Consider the following 24092-nt stretch of genomic DNA (forward strand, 5'->3'; position numbering starts at 1 on the left):
TCAAACACAGATCTCTGCACCTCACCAATACCAAAAGGTTCTATGACAGTTAATTCACATACAGTCTAATACGCATGTCCACATGTATGAAAAGTAACAATCGCATCAATTTTTTTTTTAAATCATGCTGCACTTTTACCAGATCTCCAACTGCTATCTTCCCACACCCTTGTTTCACTCCCTACCTATCCCTACAGTAAAATAATGTATTTGCATTATATGAAGATAGCATATTTTGTCTGCTTGCACAGTTCTTAAGACATGGGAAAAGTCCCTGTGCAGCCACAGAATGTACCCTCCTCCAGAGACTTAAGTTCAAAACAAGGTCTGATGTCCAAAAATCACAGTGACATCTACATTACAGTAGATATAAATACAAGAGACATCTGTAGTAGCAACTTAGAACCAAATATAACTTAGATTTTGTTAATTTGAAAGGTCAAAGAGCATATTCACATGGCAACAGTTTAGTTATACACAGAACTATCAGATAATACAACGTAATAGCAAGACACCATTACCCCATTACCTTTACCCTTCATAACCATTTGACAATATCACACTAAAATTACATCCTCTTGCATAATGAATCAGCCTTGTGTGCAGCTTAATCAGAACGTGAAGCATGACAGTTTTCTTAAAACTTACATCAAATCCCTAGTTGAGGACACACACTAAGGTTTTGTTAGCAGTGAGGCAGTTAAGTGTAGAAGCATGCTGCCTAAAGCTTCATTAGAGATTAAGCCAATCCTTCCTGGAATTAAAATATTAAAAAGGTGTACTGGGATCTAGTTTTCTTCAGAATAGCTTGTAGAGTGCCACGTTTTGGATTTGTGATGAACACAGTGATAACGCAGATGTTTTAGCTATTACTGACAGTGCTTACACAGTGTCAGCGCCCTTGCTGGTTCTCACGCTGCCCTGCCAGCAAGCAGGCTGGGGGTGGGCAAGCAATTGGGAGGGACACTGCTAGGACAGCTGACCAAAGCGATACCCCATACCATAGCTTCACAACAAAAGCTGGCAGGGAAGTTTGCCAGGGCTACCATCACTCAGGGACTGGCTGGGCACTGGTCAAGTAGTGGCAAGCAATTCCCTTTCCCCCCCCACCTCCATTGTTTTTTGTTTTATTTTTAAGCTTATTAAATTGTCATTACCTCAATCCACGAACTGCCTCGTGGCAAAAGCCTTTCTGATTCTCTTGCCATCCCACTGGCAGGGGGGGAAACGAGCATGCAGCTGTGTGGTGCTTAGTGGCCTACCAAGGCTAACCACAACTGATGTGAAAAGCTCTCTGAATTACATCGGTACCACTGCCCATTCTGCTCTCAAAGAATTCTGAAAAAGCAACTGAAAATTAAGTTGCTTAAATGGTTTTCCCCAGAAATAAGTGAAATAAGCATGAGTAAGCCGCTGTACTAACTATAGAGATATATCAGAGAAATACAACTAAATCTATGTTACAAGTTCTTTTAAAAAGGAGATGGTTGAAAACAAAAACACATTTTCGTTTTGGCCATTGTGGCTTTAAAAGAACCATTGCTTTCTTTTTACTCAAGAGGGAGTATGAGAACATGAAAAAGCTCCAAGCCATGTGTACATTTTTAACCTACTAGATTGCATTTTGAGCATGCTGTTTTGTCTTTGCACTTTTCTCTTAAAAGGAAAAACATCCTGAAAGTCATGCTTACTTGTTTTTAGTATGTATTTCAGACAAGTAATATAAATGAAATTGCTCTGAATTCCAGTCATCAACTCACAACAGCTTAGTTTGCCAAGTTTAGATTACAACACATACTCTCAGAAGTATTAGTATACCTGGATACAGCCTATACTAGCTTTACTAAGTAATGAAACAAGACTATTCTTCTATAAGCACTTCAGTGCTGGGACAAGTCCAAATGTATTCAGCAGGACCTCTGACAGGTAAGTTTGTGCAAAATCAATACTACAGTCTGAAAAAAATTCAAATACACAATCATAGTGTTTCACTGTAATATTTGTTGTAAATAAACATATAGCCTTTAAGTAGATTGAGCAATGTGAAAATTCGTATTCCACTAGAAGCTGCAATTCAACAAGTAGTGTTCCAGTGTGACAAAAAGAAGCTGCCACTTTCCGTACTTTGTGCAACAGTTGACACACACTTGAGAAGCCAGAACAATGATGTCCAACCAATAAGATCCTTATAAATAATGAAGTTAGTGACAATTCTCCTTCTCACTGAAATTCTTTAACCAGAAAGATTTTATGGCAGCCAGTCATTTTCAGAAGCCTTGACAAGATCCTTTCAAAGAAGCACAAGAGACTAAGTCAAAGAAAGGAACTTGGAATTAAAAGAACCTGACCCAACCAGTCAAAGCAGTATCCTAAATCATCAAGTCATCAATAACTGTCAGCGAACAACATTCCAGTAAGATACTGAAGACAGCAAAACTTCACACTACTACAAACTTCAAAATCTTAAAGATAAGCTTGTCATAAATACGCTGCCACATTTTGTAGTGGAAGGAGGCTCGGGGAGGTCAATTGGCTCTGAAGGGCTCCACTACCATAATAAAGATATCATGCTAGCAAAATTCAGGTCTGCTGAATGGTAGACAATGTGAAAAAAGAGAGAAGTAAGGTACAAAGTAAGTAGTCTGGTGCTGTGCAAATGACACTCAATCCAGACAGACTGCTTCAGAGTAAGTGTTCTGCCAAAGAGGAGAAAGACCTTGAAAGCAGTAAGTTTTAAGCTACTGCCACATACTTCTGCCTGTTTCAGTCTGCTTTCAAAAGCAAAGAGGAACAGATTCCAGTTTTAACCGTAAGGCACCTGAGATGAAGTTTCATGCAGAGTAAGTTTTTCTACCCTTAATTTCTGTAGCCTGACTTGTTTTTCTAAGTAGTATTAATTGGGGTCATACCTAGTTTCTAAATTGTCCTACTTCATAATTATGATAAAACTGGCAGAGACTGTAGCAAGAACCCTGTTGTATGAAGCTCTAAAAAGCACACTTTCATATTATGTGTACTGTGTTGGTTTATTTTTTTTTTTTAAATCTTCACAGCAAAACTGTTTGAGGGTCCAAAGATATACACAGGCTTGTCCTGCAGCAGAATCCTACGCCACCCTACAGCAGAGAGAGGTTCACACAGAACTAAGCAGGGTGTTGGTCAGTAGATGTATTACTCATTTATACAGGTCAGCATTTGACCACACCCATTGGTAATCCCCATCGCAGCAATACAGCCGATGACATATGTGAAAGTTTGTTTTTAAAGAGTTCTTGTGTAGTCCAACAAGCTAGAAAGGAAGCGAAAGCTTAACTGACTCAATAATGCACTGCCGTGCGTTTACTCAAAGGATGACAGCATTGTGTAACCACCAAGCTATGGATCAGTCCTCACCTCCAGCTGCAGATAAAGTCCCAGGAAACTGCCCTTTTCCAACATGCTTGAGCAGATAAGGGCACAAACAAACGAATCTCAGAGGCTGCTCAGCCAAAGCAAACAGTTCTCAAAGCTCCTACAGCTGCCTATTGCCTGCCTGCAGATAACCACCCCAATTCTGTGTGCTATTTAATGGCAGCCTTCCAGTTAGAGCCAGGACCATTTCTGTAGAGCCAAGTTAGGGAGTGATTAGATTAAATAAGAACTGTAGGAATAGGAATTATAATTCGTTTTAGCATTAGCAATGGCTTCTTAGCCAGCAGTCTAGAAATCTGGTCAAGGGACAGAAGGTAGCCAAATAACTTAGTATCTTCCTGCATGATTAAGATCATGTAAAAACAGGAACTTGTAGCGGGACTTGTAAAATTGTTGCCCATCTTGAGTGACTGGCTTCTACCTGTATCAATACTGACTTCTCCAGAGCTTCACGCATTACATAAAGGTCCTCAGTGCAAGAAATACAATGTTATCTTTAGTGCCCCATGGATTGAAGTACAACATTCACCTCCACCCACCAGAGGAGGCAGCTGGGAAGAGTTCCTGGAACAGGACTTGGACACAGTAAGCATCATGTTAATTTCTGCATAAAATCTTGGAGCACAGAGTGGTTATCCAGATTCACAAGAGTAAGAAAGATGATCAGGTGCCAGCACAAAGGAAGGTTTTCATCTCCAGCGGCAATCTTTTCAGGGAAGATATCTCTGCAAATACATGGTAGGGAGGAATGGAAAGAAAAAAAAAAAGCGCAGCAGGAATCCCCGATTGCTCTCTATTAGTCTTTGTCTTCCCATCTACTTCTTCAGTCCAACATATTGACATCTGAAAAAATGCTTATGGGTGGGAAAAAACTATGGTTTTTTTACCCCCTCACTTATCTTGCTCACCTGATCAAATTCAGAAGACTCTTCTTAAGTTGTCCTATTCCTGAGATGTTTTTTTCTTAAAAGAATAACTTGCTCCAAAACAATTAATGCTCTAGAGCACGCTTCCTTACATACGCGTCACTTGTCATCTACATCCCTCCTCAATGCAATACCACCAATGTTCATACAATAAAAGGGAGCAAAAATGTGGCTGGAGTAGCTGCGTACAGCCCAAAGAGAACAACAGACATCCTGCTCAGATTACCCCCTTTCCTTTACGGGGAGTACTGGTAGAGATTTCTCCCTCTAGCCAGCAGCACGTATTGAGGAAATTTACAGGAACGATCACACCCCAGACACCCAAAGCTCTTGTCAAAAATACCCTAAAACTGGCCAATAGGCCAAGAATTAACAAAGAACAGAGCACTCATTTTCTTAGAGAATATGACTAAAAGAGGTCGAGCAGCTACTCAGCCCATTCCAATCCCCTGGAGTCTCTCTCATAAATGCAGTGTCAATGAGAGCAGCCCAGGGAAAGAGAAGCATTACACCGGTCACATCATTACAGGCACAAATTCAGCTGGCATCTTCTGCAGTGCTATACATAAAGCTGAATGCAGGCTTTGTGAAAATGCGGTTGTCCTTAACAGGAGGACTTTGATTTGCTGTAAGCATTTGTTTGAAGGGGACTAGTTAAACATAGCTTTGTGTTTAAAGATAGTTGGTACAGTTAGTATAGTAGATTCTAGTTAATAAGTAGAGATAGTTGTGCCTTTCTTCAATTACAAAACAATTTCTTATATTGTTATTTTTATAGCCTTCATAGAACTATGACATCAAAACTGAATTCCAGTTCTTTTGCTTCCTTTCCTTTAAGAGAAGATTACATAAAGATTTGCAAGACTGTCATATTGACCTCATTACCCGCTCACTTTTATGATAAGGAACTTTCTTCCTGTTTTATATAAGCTGATACAGCACAGCACCCGCTTTTACTTTTTTTTTTAAATGAGTTAGAATTTGATCCATTTGGAAAAACAAGAATAACATAATTGAAATTATGTACTACCTGCACAATATAAAGAACTACAGTTAGTATGCTTTGACCAGAAAACTTCCAGAAAGGCAAAATATTTTAATCACTTACTGAACAATTAAAAAAAAATAGTAATGGAGACTCATTCTTCTAAAATAACTTGGATTTTTTTTTAATTGAAGAAACTAATACCTGCATTACTCTGTACTTCACACTTAGTATAATCTACCACCTCCAGAAACATTAGCTGCAACTTTTAAACTCATTCTGAAGTGAAAATTTATGTAATTATTTGACACTAACTCCATCTTCTATAGTGAATTTGAATATTCTCCAAAGTTTCTTAAGTCTCACAAAGTGATTAACAACTCTGTTGCCTGGTGTGACCTACAAATTACAAGTTCAGCTTTCTGAGAAAAAGCACAGGACAAGGAATTTTATAAAGGGTCAACGTATTTCACGTCCCCAGGGAGACCATGAATCTTATCCGTTACTAAAAGATTACAGTTTCATCCAGTTACTTCATTGAGTCCAGTAGTTTCAGTTTGGTTAACAGCAGCAAAATGACACTTGAGAATGTATTGTTTGAAAATGATCAGCACAGACTAGCATACTAGATGCGAAATATCTGGAATACACCTCAGGAATTACTCAGATATTCCTGCAACAAAAATGTTCCTGGAAATGGAGGGAGGCAAGCAGAGTCTAACCCTCCCAACAGCTGCTTCCAATTACAATATTCAAACCAGATCAGCAGAAACACCCCATGACCCAGAATTAGACAGAATATGTGAGGACATAGGATGGGTTACATGATGCCAGCTGTTTTAAGAACTGGAGAGAGTAAGGAAGTTTTTTTATATTAGATCAGCATTATTGTAATAAGTGTCACTCCATGCCTCAAGTTTCACTGGTGTTTTTATTACAGTTTAAACACGCTACATCTGTTAAGCTCTGCAGAAAGTAACATCATCATTTTGTTACGGTAGAATAAAAATTACAAATACTAAATAACCACTACAAATTCTAAGTAGCCTAAAGAGGAAACACAACCCAAATATTCAAACCAATCTTAGAAATGGCTAGCCTCATTAGAGAATGAAATAGGCTGCCTGAACCTCAGTCTCAGAACAAGTTGGAAGTGCTTTCACAACAAGTCCTTTCCTGCTGAAAAAAATCCTTTCACATCAACCTGTTTAACTGGGAATTAGGATTCACAGCTTGCCATGATTATAACAAGCAGTTAAAGCACATTCCAGGTTGGTAAGAACCCTTCTCTCCAGAGCTTTCTAGTACATACCATAAAGAGGTGCTTGTCTCTCCCACACCCACAAAACAAATTTATTAAGGTGACTACACATCTGCTAAGAAAAGGGTAGAAAACTGACATCAGTTCTATCTCTGAGTAGCAGCAAATCTCCTCAGGCAAAAGACCTACATCTTCCAGCTTCTTGAGACAGGTACTTTCAACTGTAAGCATATCCAGGCACTGAAACTGGAAGAGGCAGCCCTTGAACTCTTCACCAAGTTACTGCAGCCCCATCCATCCTATAAATTACATCATGCTGCTATAAAGAACAGTGGTCTCCACATGCCCGCAGCTCTGTAGTCTTAAGACATCATCACAAGAATTGTCCTCCAAGAAGAAGTCACTAAACCACTAGCTAACAGTAAACAAGTTCAGAGTCCTCCAGCAGTCACCCCGAGGCTCCGCAGGGCCTTAGCAACAGTTTCTGGGCATAGCCGCAAACTACGCAGCAGCTTCTGAAGTGAGAAGAGATATCTATTGCATATGTTTTAAGCCATTGTTTCAGCATTTTGTTACCAAAAACGCTCTTTGGCACCATGCAAAACAACTGCTGGGGAGGAACTTCCATGAAAAAAATATTCTTGAAACCCATATGGAACAGCACAAGAAAACCCTGGAAAACTGAACAGCAGAAATAGACTGGAACAAAATGAAGGTCTAAAGATTTTAATCCTTGCAGCATACTGAAAAGAAAATTAAGCAGCTACATCACTGTCCACATAAAGAGCTCACAAAACACACAACACTTGAGTCCAACTGTGTGTGTCTGCAAGGCTGATTATAAACTGAACCTGCCACAGTCTGACCGATATTCCCACACCCTTCCTTCCAATAGCACTGCTGTTTGCAACAACTAAGTGGCAAAGCAGCTCAGAAGTTGCTCTAGACAAAAATCAGCCTATACTAGTTTTTGCACAGATGAACTGCCTAAACGAGCTTGCTAGCACAACAGACCGACCAGAAAAGCACATAGCTGAGCATGGGGAAAGCTGAACCGCAGCCTATAAACACTGTGGAAAACCAAGGCAAGTGTTGCAAGGTTCTTCAACCCTAATTTGTTGAAGCACCTGTTGAAGGTTCCTTGCTTTTTGTAAGCTATGTGATAGCTATCATGGGACATTTGGAAGAAGTCTAGATACTTGCAATGGTTTATCAGGACTGATCCAGAGGCGAGTGGGAAAAACAGCAAGCTGAAGCACAGCACCCAGGTTAACAACAGCAAGCTTGTTTTCATAGTTCAATTGACTGAAGTTACTGTGAAACAATTTTGGTAATACACACATTTACATGAGTCTATAATACTGTTTCTGCTTCCTCAAGTTCACTGCATGACTGCTCCCTATCTCAGTCTATTCTAATCACTGAGTGAACAGCTTTCTGAGGTTGACAGTGTTGAAATGTTGCTTTAACATGAAATGTAAGAGCCATGTCTTCTCTTAGATTAAATTTCTAAATGTGGAGGTCTGTAATGTAGAATATTAACAGAAGACATTCATTTTGTATTGATTTAACATTACATACCATGAGGAGAGAATTAACAGTAAAAGCAGTCATGGTAGAAGAATGAACAATTACATCACTAGCCTATCAAAGCTACCCACACATGAGACTTGCATGGATTCAGAAGCAAGACAAACAGGTACTACAGCCAATTTTCTAACATAACCAAAGCTAAGGAGGAATGAAAGGCTGAAACAGAAGAGGGGCACATCTGCAGAAGAGTCTCCCATACCAAATACCCATAATCAAGTCTCCTGACAGAAGTCAGGTTACATTCATGGGAGACACTACGTAAAGCAGCTGCGAGTACCAAATTTTATTCAGCATTTGATATAGAACAAAGACACTTCTCCCCCATTCAGAAAAATATAAGAGGTAAACATAGCCTGCAAGTAATACAGGATCAACAACTTGGGGTCTTAAGTTAGTGCTACTCAACCAAGGACTGAGGGAAGCACTTCAAGGACATGTTTGAGCCAACATCACCCAAGACATGCTACCTACAGCCATTTTCACCCTGTGTTTCAAGTGCAAGAAAGCACATTTGGAAGCTAACATTTGACTGATAAGTCAGGTGTCACACTCACACTGAGCTGCTGCTTCCAGCTGTTCTGGAAAGCAACAAAAATGGAGTTCCCTCGAAGGCACTAGGGCAGAGCTTGCAGTGTGAGCCTCAGCAGTTCACTTTCAAAGGCAGCTGAAGAACTCTGCATTCAAGAAATTGCTTACAGCATACTCTGTATCATAAACCCAATTTTTTTTTTTATCAACCGTACTTCAAATCTCAGCCACATCACTGTGTCCTTTTTGCCTCTGTATACTTAGACTTCAGTACTCACTAAAGAAATGTAAGGATGATTTAAATGCAAGCATTTTTACTTGGCTTGATGATATAAGTTCTGAAGAAGGCTTCCAAACGACATACTTGGAAAAATACAGGTGTACCAGAATATGTGCATCCACAAATCAGATTTTCCTCTAACACAATCTCATTAATTGTTAGCAACCCTTCAGTTAGAGGTTCAGAATGTCAGATATGTGTTTTCTAGAAAAAGCAAATATCCATATGGTCATTTTTACAGCCAGAAAGAATGACTTAAGATCCACACTCACTAAATCCAAAACTCCACCCAAAGAGTTTCAGGGAAGTTAACTTGTAACAGAAATCTAGAAACAAATGGTATCTGTAAAGAAAAAACAAGCATCCACTGGCCTTACGGAAGGCTGTGCTCAACACCTGCAAAATCCTTAGAAGGGATGCCATCTGCATCCTTTCTATAGGTCAGGTTTACTGGCTGGTAGAAGCAGCCTCATTGTGTTGCAGGCATCTCGCTTCACAGTGAGACAAGTTCAGATGCGGATAGCTCAGGGAGTTTATCCTGCTCAAAACAACTTATTTTGCCTCATTAGCCAGTCATATAGTATTATGGTGAAAACTCACACGAACACCCTTAAATTCTTTCAAGGTATTAGCACAGACAGAATGAACACAGAAGCCTTGTTTAAATAATGCTCCCATTAAATTCTTAACATAGAAAAGTTTAAGCTGTCAAATAAAATGTTTTTGAGGCAGGCAATGCCTTCTGTGCGGTCAGTGCCTAGCTGGATGAAGTTTCAATAAAAGCAGAGTAGGAACACCAAAATACTATCCTTCACATTCTATTAATTGGCTTCTGGCAGAGGAGGACGCAGGGAACAATTGCTCCAGCGAATCCAAGACCATTTATATCAAAGGCCATAGCACAAATGGTGCAAACACACAGGACCAAACACAGGTCATTAGCAAGAGACACCAAGAAGCAGGTACCACTGATTTCTCTGTCTCCTCTTCACAAATACAGGCAAGTGTTCTCACTCCCCACAGGCAGACTGCATCAATACACCACCCAAATGGAACCTAATGAAATAGGAGCATGTTGGGATTTTGCATTTCAAAAAATTCCTTTTATTCCTCTAAGGAATCATCCAGCTGTAACAAATAAATTTCATTAGTGAAATCTGACTTGGCATGGTAAGCTACTTCATTCATTTTATGACTTTGCCATCTGTTTTACCACCCAATTACAAATGTGTAAGTATTCTTTTGCAGTATTATTGCAAGAGCGTTACTTTTGTAGCCATATTTTGTTCCAGTAACTTTTCCTCCTGTTTACATTCTATGCAGGCAAACTGCTCCTCCTAAAATCCTAAATTTTTTTTGTCTTTTATTCAGAGGAAGAGATTTCATATCCATGACTTGCTGAACGAGACTAGTTTGCAAATACACAGAAAACTGTAATTAACCTTTTGAGTAGGTGATTCAAGGATACAAGCGGTTATAAGCCTGATGCTGGATGGTAATACATCATTTGTGAAGTTGAAACACTGTTTAGTCTGATCCCTCCCCTTTTCTAGATGTTATTTGTTCTAAAACTATTAGATCTATGATTTGAAAAATTGGTAGAGTCGATCTAGTAGACCCAAAAGACCCAATCAGGCAATTAATAGTCTTGTGGGTCAATGTATGCCTGCCAATCATGTGATACAATGGTAGAGATTCACAGCTATTTCAGGTATTACGGGCATAAAATATGCAGTGGCTAGAAACGGATGGCATTCAGTTCGTGGACTTAGTATGGAACTACTAATATTCAGGTCAATTTATCAATTTCCATATCAAGTGCCAGTGCACAGTGATTTTGATCTTGCCTTTCTCAAAATACTGACCAGACTTTTCTTGCAGTATCACAGAAGATACTTCCAAGTTATATATTCTCAAATTGTGAAGTAGTAAAAAACTGTTTTTTGATCCTAAAGCTAAAGGCATTCCAGCAGTGGTCACAGACCAAATCTGGTTTATTTTAAAGGTCTGTCTCCCCAGGGAAGAACTACTATAAGAGTCTGTGGTGAAATCTGGTATCTTTATCAACATTTAATTGATTTAATTCTACACATGTTGCAGCTACCAAGTGTGAGCTGTATTCCTTTCTGTACATGCGAACTTTTAAATTCCAGTGAGAAGTATGTAATCTAATACCTTTTCAACATTGCATGGCGTAACATAGGATTTCCTCTGGCCTACAAAACCTTCACTACTGCTGACTTATCAAAACATGTTATTTCCAGCTGGCCACTTGTGTGCTTTTAATTCAGCTACAGTACTTCTAATAGCATCACTTCTCCACAGAGTCAGAAGGTAATTTTACAGCTTTTTTCCCTTGAGCAGTTCATTTCTTTTACCTTAATACATACAGTCCGAGTCCTGCATGAAGTCTGAAAAAGTTAGCGCTGTTAAAACCCATTCCTGTTGTTCACAGATAATGGTCAACATGAAAGACCTTAATCTGTTGAGGAAAAGAAATTATGTTCCTGAAAAACTCTCCTTCAAGCTACTGACAATCAAAGAATAACCACACCACCCTGATTGGGTTAGTTATGACCATTTCAGTGTTGTGTCATACTGTATTTCACTGTTCATATTTAAAAAAAAAAAATCCTGGTATTTGGTTATAAGACTGTTTCTGCTGCAGTTTCTCCTCACAGAATTATTTTTTCCCCCATATCTGTAAAAAAAAATAATTACCTCCTAAAGTTGTGCTGAAACCTATTAGAAAGATTAGAATATAAAACTTCGCTCCTCAAGCAGTGGATGGTTTTCTTCAATTTTACCAAACTATACTTAAGATCACTAGAACTCATTTGTTTTTCTAATGCTCTTCAAAATACTCCAGCCTGAAGAAACTCAAACTATGCATGTTATACACGTGGTCTCAGTTCTAGCTCTACCTCTTGCAGAGAAGAACGCCTTTCTTAGCTATTTCATACTTCTATCCGTTTTGACTGCAAGAACTATAAAGTTCAACCTTTGAGAGACAGAAAATACAACAGATGATGGCTAACCTTCATTTAATTTTAAGAAGGTGTTCTATTAGAAAAGTTCAACATATGCCAAACCAAGTTACCCAAAAAGATCAACTTCCCCAAGAAGATCCAATGAAAATCTTTAAAGAGACAGGACAGCAGATTTCTCAAAATAAAAATCAGGACCTTCTAAGGTTCCAAACCCAAACATTTCATATCTCACTCTTTGGTTCTTGGGCAAAGAGGAGCCGAGATATTCTAGCGTTTTGGCAGGCAGCTGCACTATAAAACCTTTCTTTTAAGCGTAATTGTAACTGTAAACCCATCACTGAAACTAATGACTACATGCTCAAAGTTAGTGATTGATAGGGAGCCAGCTGCATGGGAGTACACATACAGACTTCCCTAAAATATTCTGTGGATCAGCTACTGGCCTCTTGAAGAACACCATCAATCTACAAATTATAACCTCCCCAGCTCTGAACACAAGATATACCGGCTGGCAGTGCCTCCAACAGGATTCCTTAACAAAGCATAGAGACATTAAAGATGTGCAATATATATTGGTTAAAAGTATTTTCTCCTCACAGCAGTAGCAGAAGGGTAAAAAGTTAAGATCATGACTTAAAATCCAAGTTATTATCAAAAAAACATGCAAGAAAGAGGCCTGAGACATAGCTTGGATTAAGGTTTAGAGTTTAACTCCGAAGTCCAAAAGGCAGCAACAGGTCCTGCTTAACTGTTGTTACACAGCTACACCTGAGAAGTTCTTCCCAGAAAGAACACTGCACCCAGAAAAACCACTTGGTGAACTTCACTCTTTTTAATATTTCTGAAACAAATGCATCTGTACTTTTTTTAACTACTCTAAAACCAGTCCTTTGTGTTACACTATACACTAAAACAAGTATGACAAACCAAATTCTTAATTCAGACTAGCAGCTTTCTTATTGTTCTTTATCACAGTCTTAATTTTTTGTTATTGTTTTTATCACAGTCTACATTAAACAGGGAAAAACAATCAAGTACTAGCATTTTATGCATCGCAAGTTACTGGGTATCTTCCTACTGGGATACTCCAACATGTTGTACACCAGTCTGCATTTCATTATGAAAGTTACATATAGCCATCTTTTTTGCCTTGCAACACTAACCACTTAATAACATTTCAGAGGGTGAGCTTGCTTAACAGAAAGCAGTTTCTGGTATTTAGCCTAATGCATCTGTCCTTTAAATTCTGAATGATAACACTGGACTGTATAGAGGAGGAGTCCAGAGTGCAATGTTTTCTTTCTAGGTTAAATTTTCCTCATTTATTATATACCTTACTTCCACTGCATATGAATGAACTGGAATCTCAAAGCCACTATGCCTGGTCAACAGCAGACCAAAAAAAATAATACACAACCTGGAGCATGACTGAAAGATAAATCATACTCATACAGACCAGTGCTGCATCACTGACTTCACAATGTGAATTGTCAGTGTAAAACAAATCTCATATTCATTCTCAAATCAGTAACAACTTAAAAAATGTAAACATACAAGAAAGAGAATTCAAGTTAACAATAAGGTGTACTAAGCCATCAGTCATGACCATACTGGAGCAGTCACTGAAGAATCCCAACGAACTCTTAATTTGGATATTGTTAAATATAAATTTTGACCTTACAGAAACCAGTTAAGGGTGTGCAACTTAAAGTGTAATTTTTTTAAATACAAGAGTTTGAGGACTGGAAGAACTTTTATTTGCATGTTACACTACAACGATGAAATTAATTTAGATATGTAAAAACTTTGTAATTTAGTGGTATCATACCAAAATAGCTCTTCCACACAACCACCACTTTAATTGAGGTATCTGATTTTGCTTACTTTGATCTCCATGGGTAACAGTGACAGATGGTTAAAGATAAGCTTCCACCAGCCTTGCTTTGAGAAAAGCCTTCAGGTCCATCTACTCAAACATCTTCCATGGTGTGATCTCACCTGTCAAGGGCGGGTTCTATGACTGACACAGCATGCCTGCAGAAGTCTGACACATTAACATTGTTTTCCTGTCTGTATAGTTTCTTTTATTTTGAGGTCTGAAATTAATCCCATTGGGCAAATCATTGCTGGAATTAACTACTTCCATACTGAAAGCCCATTGCGGAAATGGCACAGCCTTGAAATGACAGATTGGCTTCGCCCTGCGCTGTCTGATGGGCTTGAATGCAAGTACTAGCAAAGAGAAGGACTATACCACACATAGCTGGCTTTCAACATTCTTCACAGAAGTTTCATGTCTGGAAAACTTCCACGTTTTCTGCATTCTGTTTAAAGTTGATGGAAGGATTTCTGCCTGCATGTTACACGTGTTCTCAGACTGCTGGAGACAAGGATCAGACTTAAAGATCAAGTCTAAGAGCGGCACAGAAGGGTATTAAGTTAGCATTTCAGAGAGTAAAATGAAACAGGTACCAAGGCCTGAATGCATGGCTGATCCCTGTTACCCATCTGCTAAGCACAGGTGCCAAGCTCCTTCGCAAAAATCACATTCTCCATGATTTGCAGAAATACTTGTTTGGTCATACAGTGTATTTATATACCATTTTTTAATGAAACCTTGTGGGCCACTGCACCAGACACTCCCACACTCTTGCATCATCAAATGATATGTATTTTTCTCTGTAACTGTAATTTCACTACAATACATTAACTGTACTTCCAGGATTTCAACGTATATTGCAACTGCTTGAACTAAGGAGCCAATATCACAAAATAAGCATCATCAATTCCACTAAAGTAACGATCACAGTTACTATGCAACCAACTCTCTTTATATCTTATTTGTGCTACCTTCTTTGCATTCTTGGCTCCTCTCCATATTAGCATTATAAACTTATCACAGCATAGCTTATTTTGAATTCTCTATAGTAGCTGCCTTTTTCATTACATCTCCCCTCTTTATGTCGTCTAACCTCTCCTACAGACCTCTTTCTCCTTCCCCCCCCCCCCCCCCCCCCCCCCCCCCCATGCACAGCCTGGATAATTCAGTGTTACCAATCTATTGCCCCAAAGGTGCTGGGAATTTTGATAGACACAAGACTAATACTAAACAAATACTAGTAAGTGAAGACTAAGCCACCCTCTAGGCAAAGGCAACCAGTTCTCTCATCAGGTCATTCTAAGTCAGCATTAATTAGCCTACACTCCGTTTCTTCCCAGCTTGTTCCTACCCCTAAATCTAGGACTTCTTTTCTGTAGCAATTTTGGATATTTTCTTTTTTTTTTTTTTTTCCTGCTGTGTATAGAGTTCCTAAGACTCTGAGTATAAGCCCAACTTGATGGCTGTGAGTTGCACATCTACTAAAGAGATTTGACAATCAGGTGTGCCCACTGACAAATCCTTGGTTGGTAGGTACTCACTTTGACTCAACAAGAGTTAAGAAAACATGACAAGAAGTAAAACAGGATTTAATAACTCCGTGGTCTGTCTGCAAGGCGCATTTGCTATAAAGTGACTCTTAAGTTCTTTACATCCACAAGGACTATAAATATTTTCAGATTCTACAGACATTAAGACTTACCAATAACATTTTAGAACTACCCTAAGAGATGATTTTAAGTACTGCAACAGACTGGTAACATATAACCATTTCTTCCCTAATTAGTGATTTATAAGATGTAAAACATTTTGCAGAACATTCAGTGGATGTACAGTAATAATACCAACTGTTCTAATTTCTTGGTTCCTTACATCAATTCTTCATAAGGTAGGAAGGAGACTTAAAACATTTGTCCCATCACTGCGTGTGTGATGTAGGCAGGCTATAATATGTTCACAAGAATGCTGTCACTAGCCTACTAAACTACCTTGTTCACTTAAAATAGATTTCAATTTTCATGCAAAGTAATTACAATAGCTCGAAGCTATTAGAAGTTTATCGGAAGGTGGCTGTAAGCACTTTCAAGGAGGTGGGGAGTTCCCTGTCCAGAACACGTGTGACCAGTGACTTATTCCCAGGACCACTATATATCCTACAGCATAGGTGGTAAATAAAGCAAATCTAACCATAAAGCTAAAAGCTTTTCCTCATATAATTTCTTCTTCGACTGTGAAACTACAGGGAAAATAACACTGAGGTCAATTAGTCAAAACACAGTTGCCTAAACAACTTTTTACATACCAAGACACTGTACCTACAGTATTCTTTGACACCAGAGACTGCGGTATATCAGTTTCTAAGACTGCAACATCCTTTGCCTCGGGAATTATTTTCTTCCAAGTCAGATGCACTTGACATTTAAAGGGAGTAAAAGCTCATGTTAGACAGACCACCCCTGTTTCAGGGTAATCCCTTTGAAAAATATACACGGGGGTGCCAGTGCATGACTTAACTGACGTTAAGAACACAACTGTTCTCATGGAAGTCTTTCTGAATACAGAAGACTTGTGGACCACTGCAAGGTCTCCGACAACACTTAATTAACAGTCTCGTGATCCTCCTTGGTTGCTTTTAGCCAGGACCGCCTTGTTCTGCTTCTATGAATTGTTTATGTAAAGAGTGCATGCCCACAGGTGACACAGATTACAACAAAAGCACAGCTAGAAGACATTCTAGTTTTCCCTTTCATGGCTAAAGATCCTCTCCTTCAGGTCTAAAAAAAATTAAAGATGACATTATTACAACCTTGCCAAAGTACATGCAACTCAAAATACTTCACCTTAAAATGGTTATACTTCTTCCCTTCCTCAAATTCAGAAGAGCATGACATAGAGGAGACTGAGATCAAGGAACACATGATAGTAAAGGAGTACATTCGCTATTTAGTATGACAGCTTATTTAACCCCACAGTTGACCTCTCATGAAGAGGGCTGAAAGCTTTTTTTGATCTTTTTGTGCAACAGTATGCCACATTTTCACAGAAAAGGAAAAAAAAAGAAAGGTAAGCATCACTAGCACTGACAATCCCTAACATAACTTCTACCATTTGGAGGCTTCCACAAAAAACGTTTGACACGCTGTCTCACAAGCATAGACTGAAGGGTTTAAATCTACATCAGCGATTTACATATCACACAGTTGTTCTTCATTCCATTAAGAACGCTTACAATTTCCCAGGATTTAAATGTCGAGGCACATGCTACTAGATGAATAAATCTGTCAACAAGAGGATTTTTAACTAAGAATCCAGTTATAATCGCTATACATTATGCTGATAACTAATCAAATGCCCTATCTTCTCCCAGTCCATGCAGCCCCCTTCCCAGGAGCTCCTCTCTTTTAACTTTCCTTGGAAGAGACAAAGAACAACTGAAAGCTTGTTGTGCAGACCTCTCCATAACCTGTCTCCAGACACTGAGATGCCAGCAGCGGCAAATATCGCTTCCACTCATGGCAGTGTAATGGTTTGCACTGCAGAATGCAAAGTCTCTTTCCAACGAGGAGCAGAAGCGCAAGCTTGACACAAAATGTTACGGTCATTTGGGGTCTGCAAATAAGCGTTTTGGCAGTCTTTCTGCCAGGACAGTTCAGCGATGCTACAAAGCAGGCACGCAGATCATACCTGAAAATCCCTCTCCAGGTTTGGGAGGCTTGGGATACATAGGGCCCAATTAACACCTTTTTTTAAGAGACTCAATTATGGGGAAGGGGATGAAGTGATGAGCTTCCATTTAAGAGAAACCCAAAAGCAAACACCGAATTACTTAACAGGTGAACATCGAAAGGCTGTTTTATTTAGGGAACTTAACAAGCAGACCTCGCGCTGCTTCCTTTTGTCGCCGGCACAGACCAGCGACAGTCACCGGCGGCGCCGGTCACCGTGCACGGCTGGAGGAGCGCGGCGCACGGCAGCCAGCGGCGGCTCCCACGCTCCAGCAGGGCGGCTCGCACCCACCCCCGGCCGCAGGGCGCACACACGCACGGAGGCTCCGGCAGCCCCGGCCCCTTCACCGGGGCGCGGCCCCTTTGTTCGGGGCAAGGGCGCTGCCGCCCTCCGCCCTCCGCAGGTGCGGGCGGCGCCGCCGTCACCCCGCGCCCCGCGGACGCCCACACCTGCCCCGCTCACCTCAGCGCCCGGCGGGCGGCCGCTGGCCCGGGGGGGGGAAGCCCCCCCCCAAGGTCGACGCCCGTAACCTTCAGGGAGCGGCGGCCGCCGGGCCCCCGCGGGAGGCTCCGCGCCCCTCCCGCGGCCGCGCCCGCCGCCTCCTCACACCCGGGGTGCTGCCGCACGGCGCGAGCCACCGACCGGGGACTGCGGGGCGGCGCCCGCGCCCCAGCGCCGACCCCGGGGCGGTGGAAAACGGCGGGCGCGGGGCCGCCGCCCGCCAGCTCCCCCCCTCGCTCCCCGCCACCAGAACGGTCCCTGCGCGGCGGCGGCGGGCGGGATGGGGCCCCCGCGCTCTCCCCCTCCCCGGCACCGGCGGCGAGGCGGCGCGGCCCGGCCCGTGCCCCACGCGTTGCCCCGACTCACCTGCGGCGGCGGCGGGGCGAGCTCCGCTGCTCGCTGGAGGAGCGAGCGGAGAGGGCGGGGCGGCGGGGGGAGCCCTTGGCGCCGCCCCCGCGCGCAGAGCCGGCGGCGCGCGCGGCCCGCGGCGGAGGGCGGGGCGGGGCGGGCGGTAGCGGCCGCCGCAGAGGCGGGAGCGTCACCGGGCTGGGCCCCGCCCCGAGCCCCGCGCGCTGGGAGGGGCCAGTCAGGCGGCGGAGCGCGCAGGCGCAGTGCTGGCGCGGCGGGGCGGGGAGCGGCGGGGCGGGGCGGGGCGGGGCGGGGAGCGGCGGGGCGGGGGCACCAGGGCGGCCGGTGCGCGCGGGCGGAACCTGCTTCCGGGGGCAGGCCCGAGGCACCTGCTTCCGGTGGGGCGGGGCACTGCACAGGAGAGGCGGGGCGAGGAGGGGCGAGGAGGGGCGAGGAGGGGCGGGGCGGGGCGGGGCGGGGCAGGGCGGCTGGGGGTGGGGCCGTTGCGGCCGTGGGCTACCCGTCCTCCGCGGGGTCCGCCTCAGAGAGCCGCCCGGGGCCTGCGCCTAGCACAGCCGTGCTGCTCGGCGGTGGCCGGGCCTGTCAGCTCGGTGCCGCGGCTCGGCCCAGTGGCGCGTTACCTGGGGAGGCTGGTGGTGGCGGGAGCGCCTGCCTCGCCCTGCCCTCAGCCGGCTGTGTTAAGCCAGACAGTGAGACAAACCCCGCAGCCTCATGCCCGCTCCTCCTTCCCCCCAGCTAATCCCTGAGCTGGCAAGTAGATGAGGCATGTTCTGCCATGGTAAGGAGATAAATTCCTGACATCTGTCACTAGATTTATAAACACAATTATTTTTAGTAGTGAAAACGGAACGAGAGCTTTCCTCAAGGGATGAGGACAAGCAGAGGAAACGTTTAATATGTTGAGTTTAAGAAGAATTATCGCTGGCAGGAGGGAACAGCGAAGCACTGAGATTGTTGGGGTTTTTTTATAGTCATGGACCATTCCACACATGAAGGGTTTTATAGATGCCAAACAAAATGGGATATACAAGTGGAGAGTTTCCAAGTTAATAACAATAATTCAAATAATAATAACGATGCCTTAATAACTGCATTTTTAACTGTGAAATCGTAAACTTCAGTGGGAGCTTTGTGTAAATACTGCACAATTTAAACTCCTAAGTATGTAATAGAACCTAAGCATAATATAAAAATTGCCTTCTCAGTATGTGGTTTCGTTTTATCAGGCTGTAACTGTTCAGGGACAACACAAATTGTTCTGACCCCTCCACTCCTCCTCACAATTGCTTGGCTGAAGGGAGTTTCTAAGTTTGGAAATTCAAGTTATCACCTCAGCTGGATATCTTAGACCTCAGTGTTCACACCATGTAGCTGTTGCACTCTATTTGCAAAGTGGGCACACTTTAAAATCTTCGTTGTTGTCTGTGCTCAGTGTTCTGCAGTTTTTGACATCTTGGACATTTAGCCAGTGTTTAGTCCATCTCCCTGTAGGATTTAGTTTTGTTGTCCTCACATTTCAGTATGAGCTAATTTTTGCATATTCCACAGTCTGAGAAACTGATAGCAATAAAGGAGCAATCCAGATGCAGTTCGTTCTGATTAAAATACCAAAGTATGTTCATTTACACAAACAAATGCTGGATTCTTTTAAGGGGGGGGTGGGGGGGGGAGGAAGTCAAGCTGGTAATACGGAGTTAACAGAACAGCCAAAATAAGACACAAAACATTTTGGATATTTCATGACAGGAAAAATTTGCATGCTAGCTATGATTAGCCTTTCCATGAGACCATGAAAATGTGGGAAGAGTCTTAGCATGACCCTGTACACATATTGATATAGTGGTCTTCAAGAAATCCTGGCCCAACTTCTGCAGCCCTTTGAGTATCTATGTACTGTATTACTTCTTGATAGGTATTCCAGGACCCTTCTGTCAGAAGAGTGCCTGAGTCATAGTCAAGATATCATTAATACCGTGGTCTGCAGCCATTCAATACTTCCTAGTGCACAGGGAAGCCAAGAATGATTATTCCCTGTCTTCAACACCTGCATTCAGTCATGCCCTGGAAACACACAGTTTTAAAAATCATTACTTGCAAAAACGGTGTCACTGGTGGTTGGCAAAACACACGTGCAGTTCCTCTCTTGTTCCCTTCGTCTTTTCTTGGCCAGGAATCATAACCCTTCCCTTCAAATGTGGAAGGGAAGCTCCATTGCTGATGTAAACCCGGCATATATATTGATTTTAATAACAGTTTGGATCATGCCTAAAAAGTATCAAAGACACTATTTTGGTCATTAGAGTTATGGTACAGATCAGGAGCATACCTCTGAAAAGAGCTCTCTATTCTCCCGATTTACTCTGCTTTGATTTGCATTGTAGAGTGGTCTTGGAACAGGCAAACTGGATTTGTGTAGGGTGGGACCGAGATGCACTGCAGGACTTCGTCTCAGGCCCTTCCACTGCTACTGGGCATCCTGTCCGGGACCAGACTAGAGCTAGTCCCAAATAACCTCCCCCCTGTAATACATATAGTGTGATTGCCAGGACCTTGATACCAACTGTTTTCACTCTGTGGAAATGCCCCTTTTGTACCATGCTGCTTGTTACTGGACACGGCCTTTGTCCTTCTGATCTCCCTTTAGAACTATCTTGTTTAAGACAACAAATGTCATTTTATTTTGAATTTTTGTCGTGTGGCCCAAGCTGCATATCCTAACACAATAAAAACCAGTTCATAGTATACCCCTCATCCCCTGTTTGTGAAACATCCCCTGGTACCTTGCTTAAACTGAGTGGGAAAAAAAAAGCTCTTTGACCCCAAACTAACAGAAATATTTCCATGAAAATGCATTACACCAATAATTCCTATTCAGTTGCTAGCAAGTGACTGCAGCAAGAGCATTTATGCAGTACCCGTGACATTTTAGGGTGTGAATCTGGCTCCTCAGTGTAAGACAGCAACTGGTCAGAGAAGAGTAGGTATTGCAACTATTCCACTCCACTGACTGCATAAGGGCTTAGGGTTGGGCAGCCCAAGGTAGCAGCAAGTTTGACGTGCTCTCTGGGGTTTAAATGTTACAGAGGGCACCTAAAACCACGTAGACAGTGTAGCAGACATTTGCAATTTATTGACCTTTGTTATATATCAGCATACATGCCAGTACAACTCTGCACAGAATATATTCACAGGGAAACATTACACAGTGTAATTAGGCAGGGATGTAATTAATCGTGTGCTAGTACTATTTGCATTATGTACCGTAGCACAGCTAAGAAATCAACTGATGCTGACAAGAGTCTCATTTATTTTAAGAAGCTAAAGATAGGGTGGATATGTCAGACAAAACATGTCTGAATCTTTTGGAAAAATATTGATGTGCAGCTTCCTTTCCCAGGAGCAAAAAATACTCATTCCCTTTACTTTAGCATACATTTTAGAGCACATAATATATATCTAAAATATGCATAATTTAACACTGTAATTTTATCATTTCTGTTGACATGAATGAGTGAACCATGTTCTTTGGAAAACCACCTCATCAGGCATAAAACATCTATTCTTCCTTCAAGATCTCAATAAATCTTTCAGGTTGAGAAAGACTCTTTTTTTCTAAGGGACAAAACAGAAAGGGAACAAAACACCTCTTACTGTTTTTGAGGGCATCCTCTGATTTCAGCCCAGAATCGACTAGCCTGGCATCTGCTGGATCTGTGTGTGTATGTGCCTTTGTGTTGTGAAATATTGCTGAACTGAAATCAATAGTGGGAGGCAGCATTACCTGGTATTACAGCTAATTTCTTCTCTTTTATGCTGGTGGCACAACTGTAATAGAATTTATTAGACAACATTTCATTATCAATGCATAAGGACACATGAAATGTATTTGTGATTTAATGGAGTTTCTAAGTAGCAGGACTGAAGGACAGAAACCACTCAGTTCAAATCCACCACGTATTCTGGGAAGAATCACCATGCTCACACACCCCCAACAAAAGGGAAGAGCTAGAAGCTTTCATCTACCCCCAGTTTGTACAAACTGAGAAATCATAAGTAACAATGGGTGAAGAATATAGTAAACTACTGGTTGGCTAATTATCAACATACTCATACTTCCCAAATTTATAAGTCTGTGTGCTTTTGCAAGGGATAGTCAGGTTTTAGGGTCATACTGCGCTTGAGGTGTATAACTGGCATGCCCAAGTGCAGGCTTAGTACATAGCTCCCACTTTACGCAACAGAGAGAATGGCTGTCTCGAGAGGGTGATATATGTACTGGAGGGTTGAATCTCCCTCTGAGCATGCCTGTTCGTTCCCAAAAACTAGCAGGAGAATCTGATGCGACAGATTAATTTGGTGCCTGCTGTAGGCAGTACAGCTACAGGTTTTAGGGGACAACCTACTGGATTGGGATTCAGGTAATCTTAATTCTACTCTGTGCTGGTTTTGGCTGGGATAGAGTTAATTTTCTTCACAGTAGCTGTTCTGAGGCTATGTTTTGAATTTGTGCTGAAAACAGTGTTGATAATGCAGGGATGTTTTAGTTATTGCTGAGCGGTGCTTACACAGACTCAAGGCCTTTTCTGCTTCTCACACCACCTCACCAGTGAGCAGGCTGGAGGTGCGCAAGAAGTTGGGAGGGGACAGAGCTGGGACAGCTGACCCCAACTGACCAAAGGGATATTCCATACCATATGATGTCATGATCAGTATATAAAACTGGGAGAAGAAGAAGGAAGGGGGGACGTTTGGAGTTGCAGCGTTTGCCTTCCCAAGTAGCCATTACACGTGGTGGAGCCCTGCCTTCCTGGGGATGGCTGGACACCTGCCTGCTGATGGGAAGTGGTGAACGAATTCTTTGTTTTGCTTTGCTTGTGCGCGCAGCTTTTGCTTTACCTATTAAACTGTCTTTATCTGAACCTACGAATTTTCTCACTTTTACCTTTCTGATTCTCTCCCCCATCCCACCGGGAGGGAGCGAGTGAGTGGCTGTGTGGTGCTTAGCTGCCGGCTGGGGTTAAATCATGACATGCTTTCACAGTGCCACTGATCTGCTCTGGTCTTGGCCAGTCCACTGTCAGTTCACTTCCCACCCAGCTTTCATCTGCTTTTTATATTTAAAGATTAAGCTCTACAAGGTAGGAATAGTCTTTCTTTCTCTATGCTTTTGCAGCACATACAACCCAGGGAATATTTTTGTGATGCATACAGATAAACATCAACTATTCTCAAAATTAAGCAATCCAGTCCAGGTTCTGAACACTACAAATCAACACACACACACACAGAGGTTGTGTGGGCAGTTGTTCCTACTGGTCTTGCTCAATGTAAAGACATCTTAATCTGTCAGCTGGCAGAGGAGCTTCCCATCACCTGTGACTGCCTCCAAACCTGTCACACGGATCTCCCAACACTTGCAAACAGATACATACTCCATAAAAACAAGATAGTGGGATTACTGTAATAAACTGTTGGGTAATGAGGTATTTGCATTTGATTAGCTCTATTAGCTGTCCAAATGGTATTATTCACAGTGCTTCATCTGAACTAGTCATGGTGCTTAGCTCATAACTTTCTTAGCATTTTGAAAAGACAATCCATCCCCAAATGCTTTGTGCCTATAGAGAAAGCAGCAGTGAAGAT

General features: G+C 42.1%; 1 protein-coding gene across 1 annotated transcript in view; it reads right to left on the reverse strand.

Moving 5' to 3' along the window:
- The window catches only part of RALA (RAS like proto-oncogene A), a 28719-nt gene extending 10150 nt beyond the window's left edge, over positions 1 to 18569 (reverse strand). The window contains exon 1 of the mRNA XM_037385616.1: positions 18447 to 18569. The gene's annotated coding sequence lies outside the window, so the exon portion shown is untranslated. The remainder of the gene's footprint in view (positions 1 to 18446) is intronic.
- Between the last annotated feature and the right edge of the window lie 5523 nt (positions 18570 to 24092).

The sequence above is a fragment of the Falco rusticolus genome, chromosome 4, assembly GCF_015220075.1.
Source record: "Falco rusticolus isolate bFalRus1 chromosome 4, bFalRus1.pri, whole genome shotgun sequence".
In the NCBI taxonomy this organism is placed as follows: Eukaryota; Metazoa; Chordata; class Aves; order Falconiformes; family Falconidae; genus Falco; species Falco rusticolus.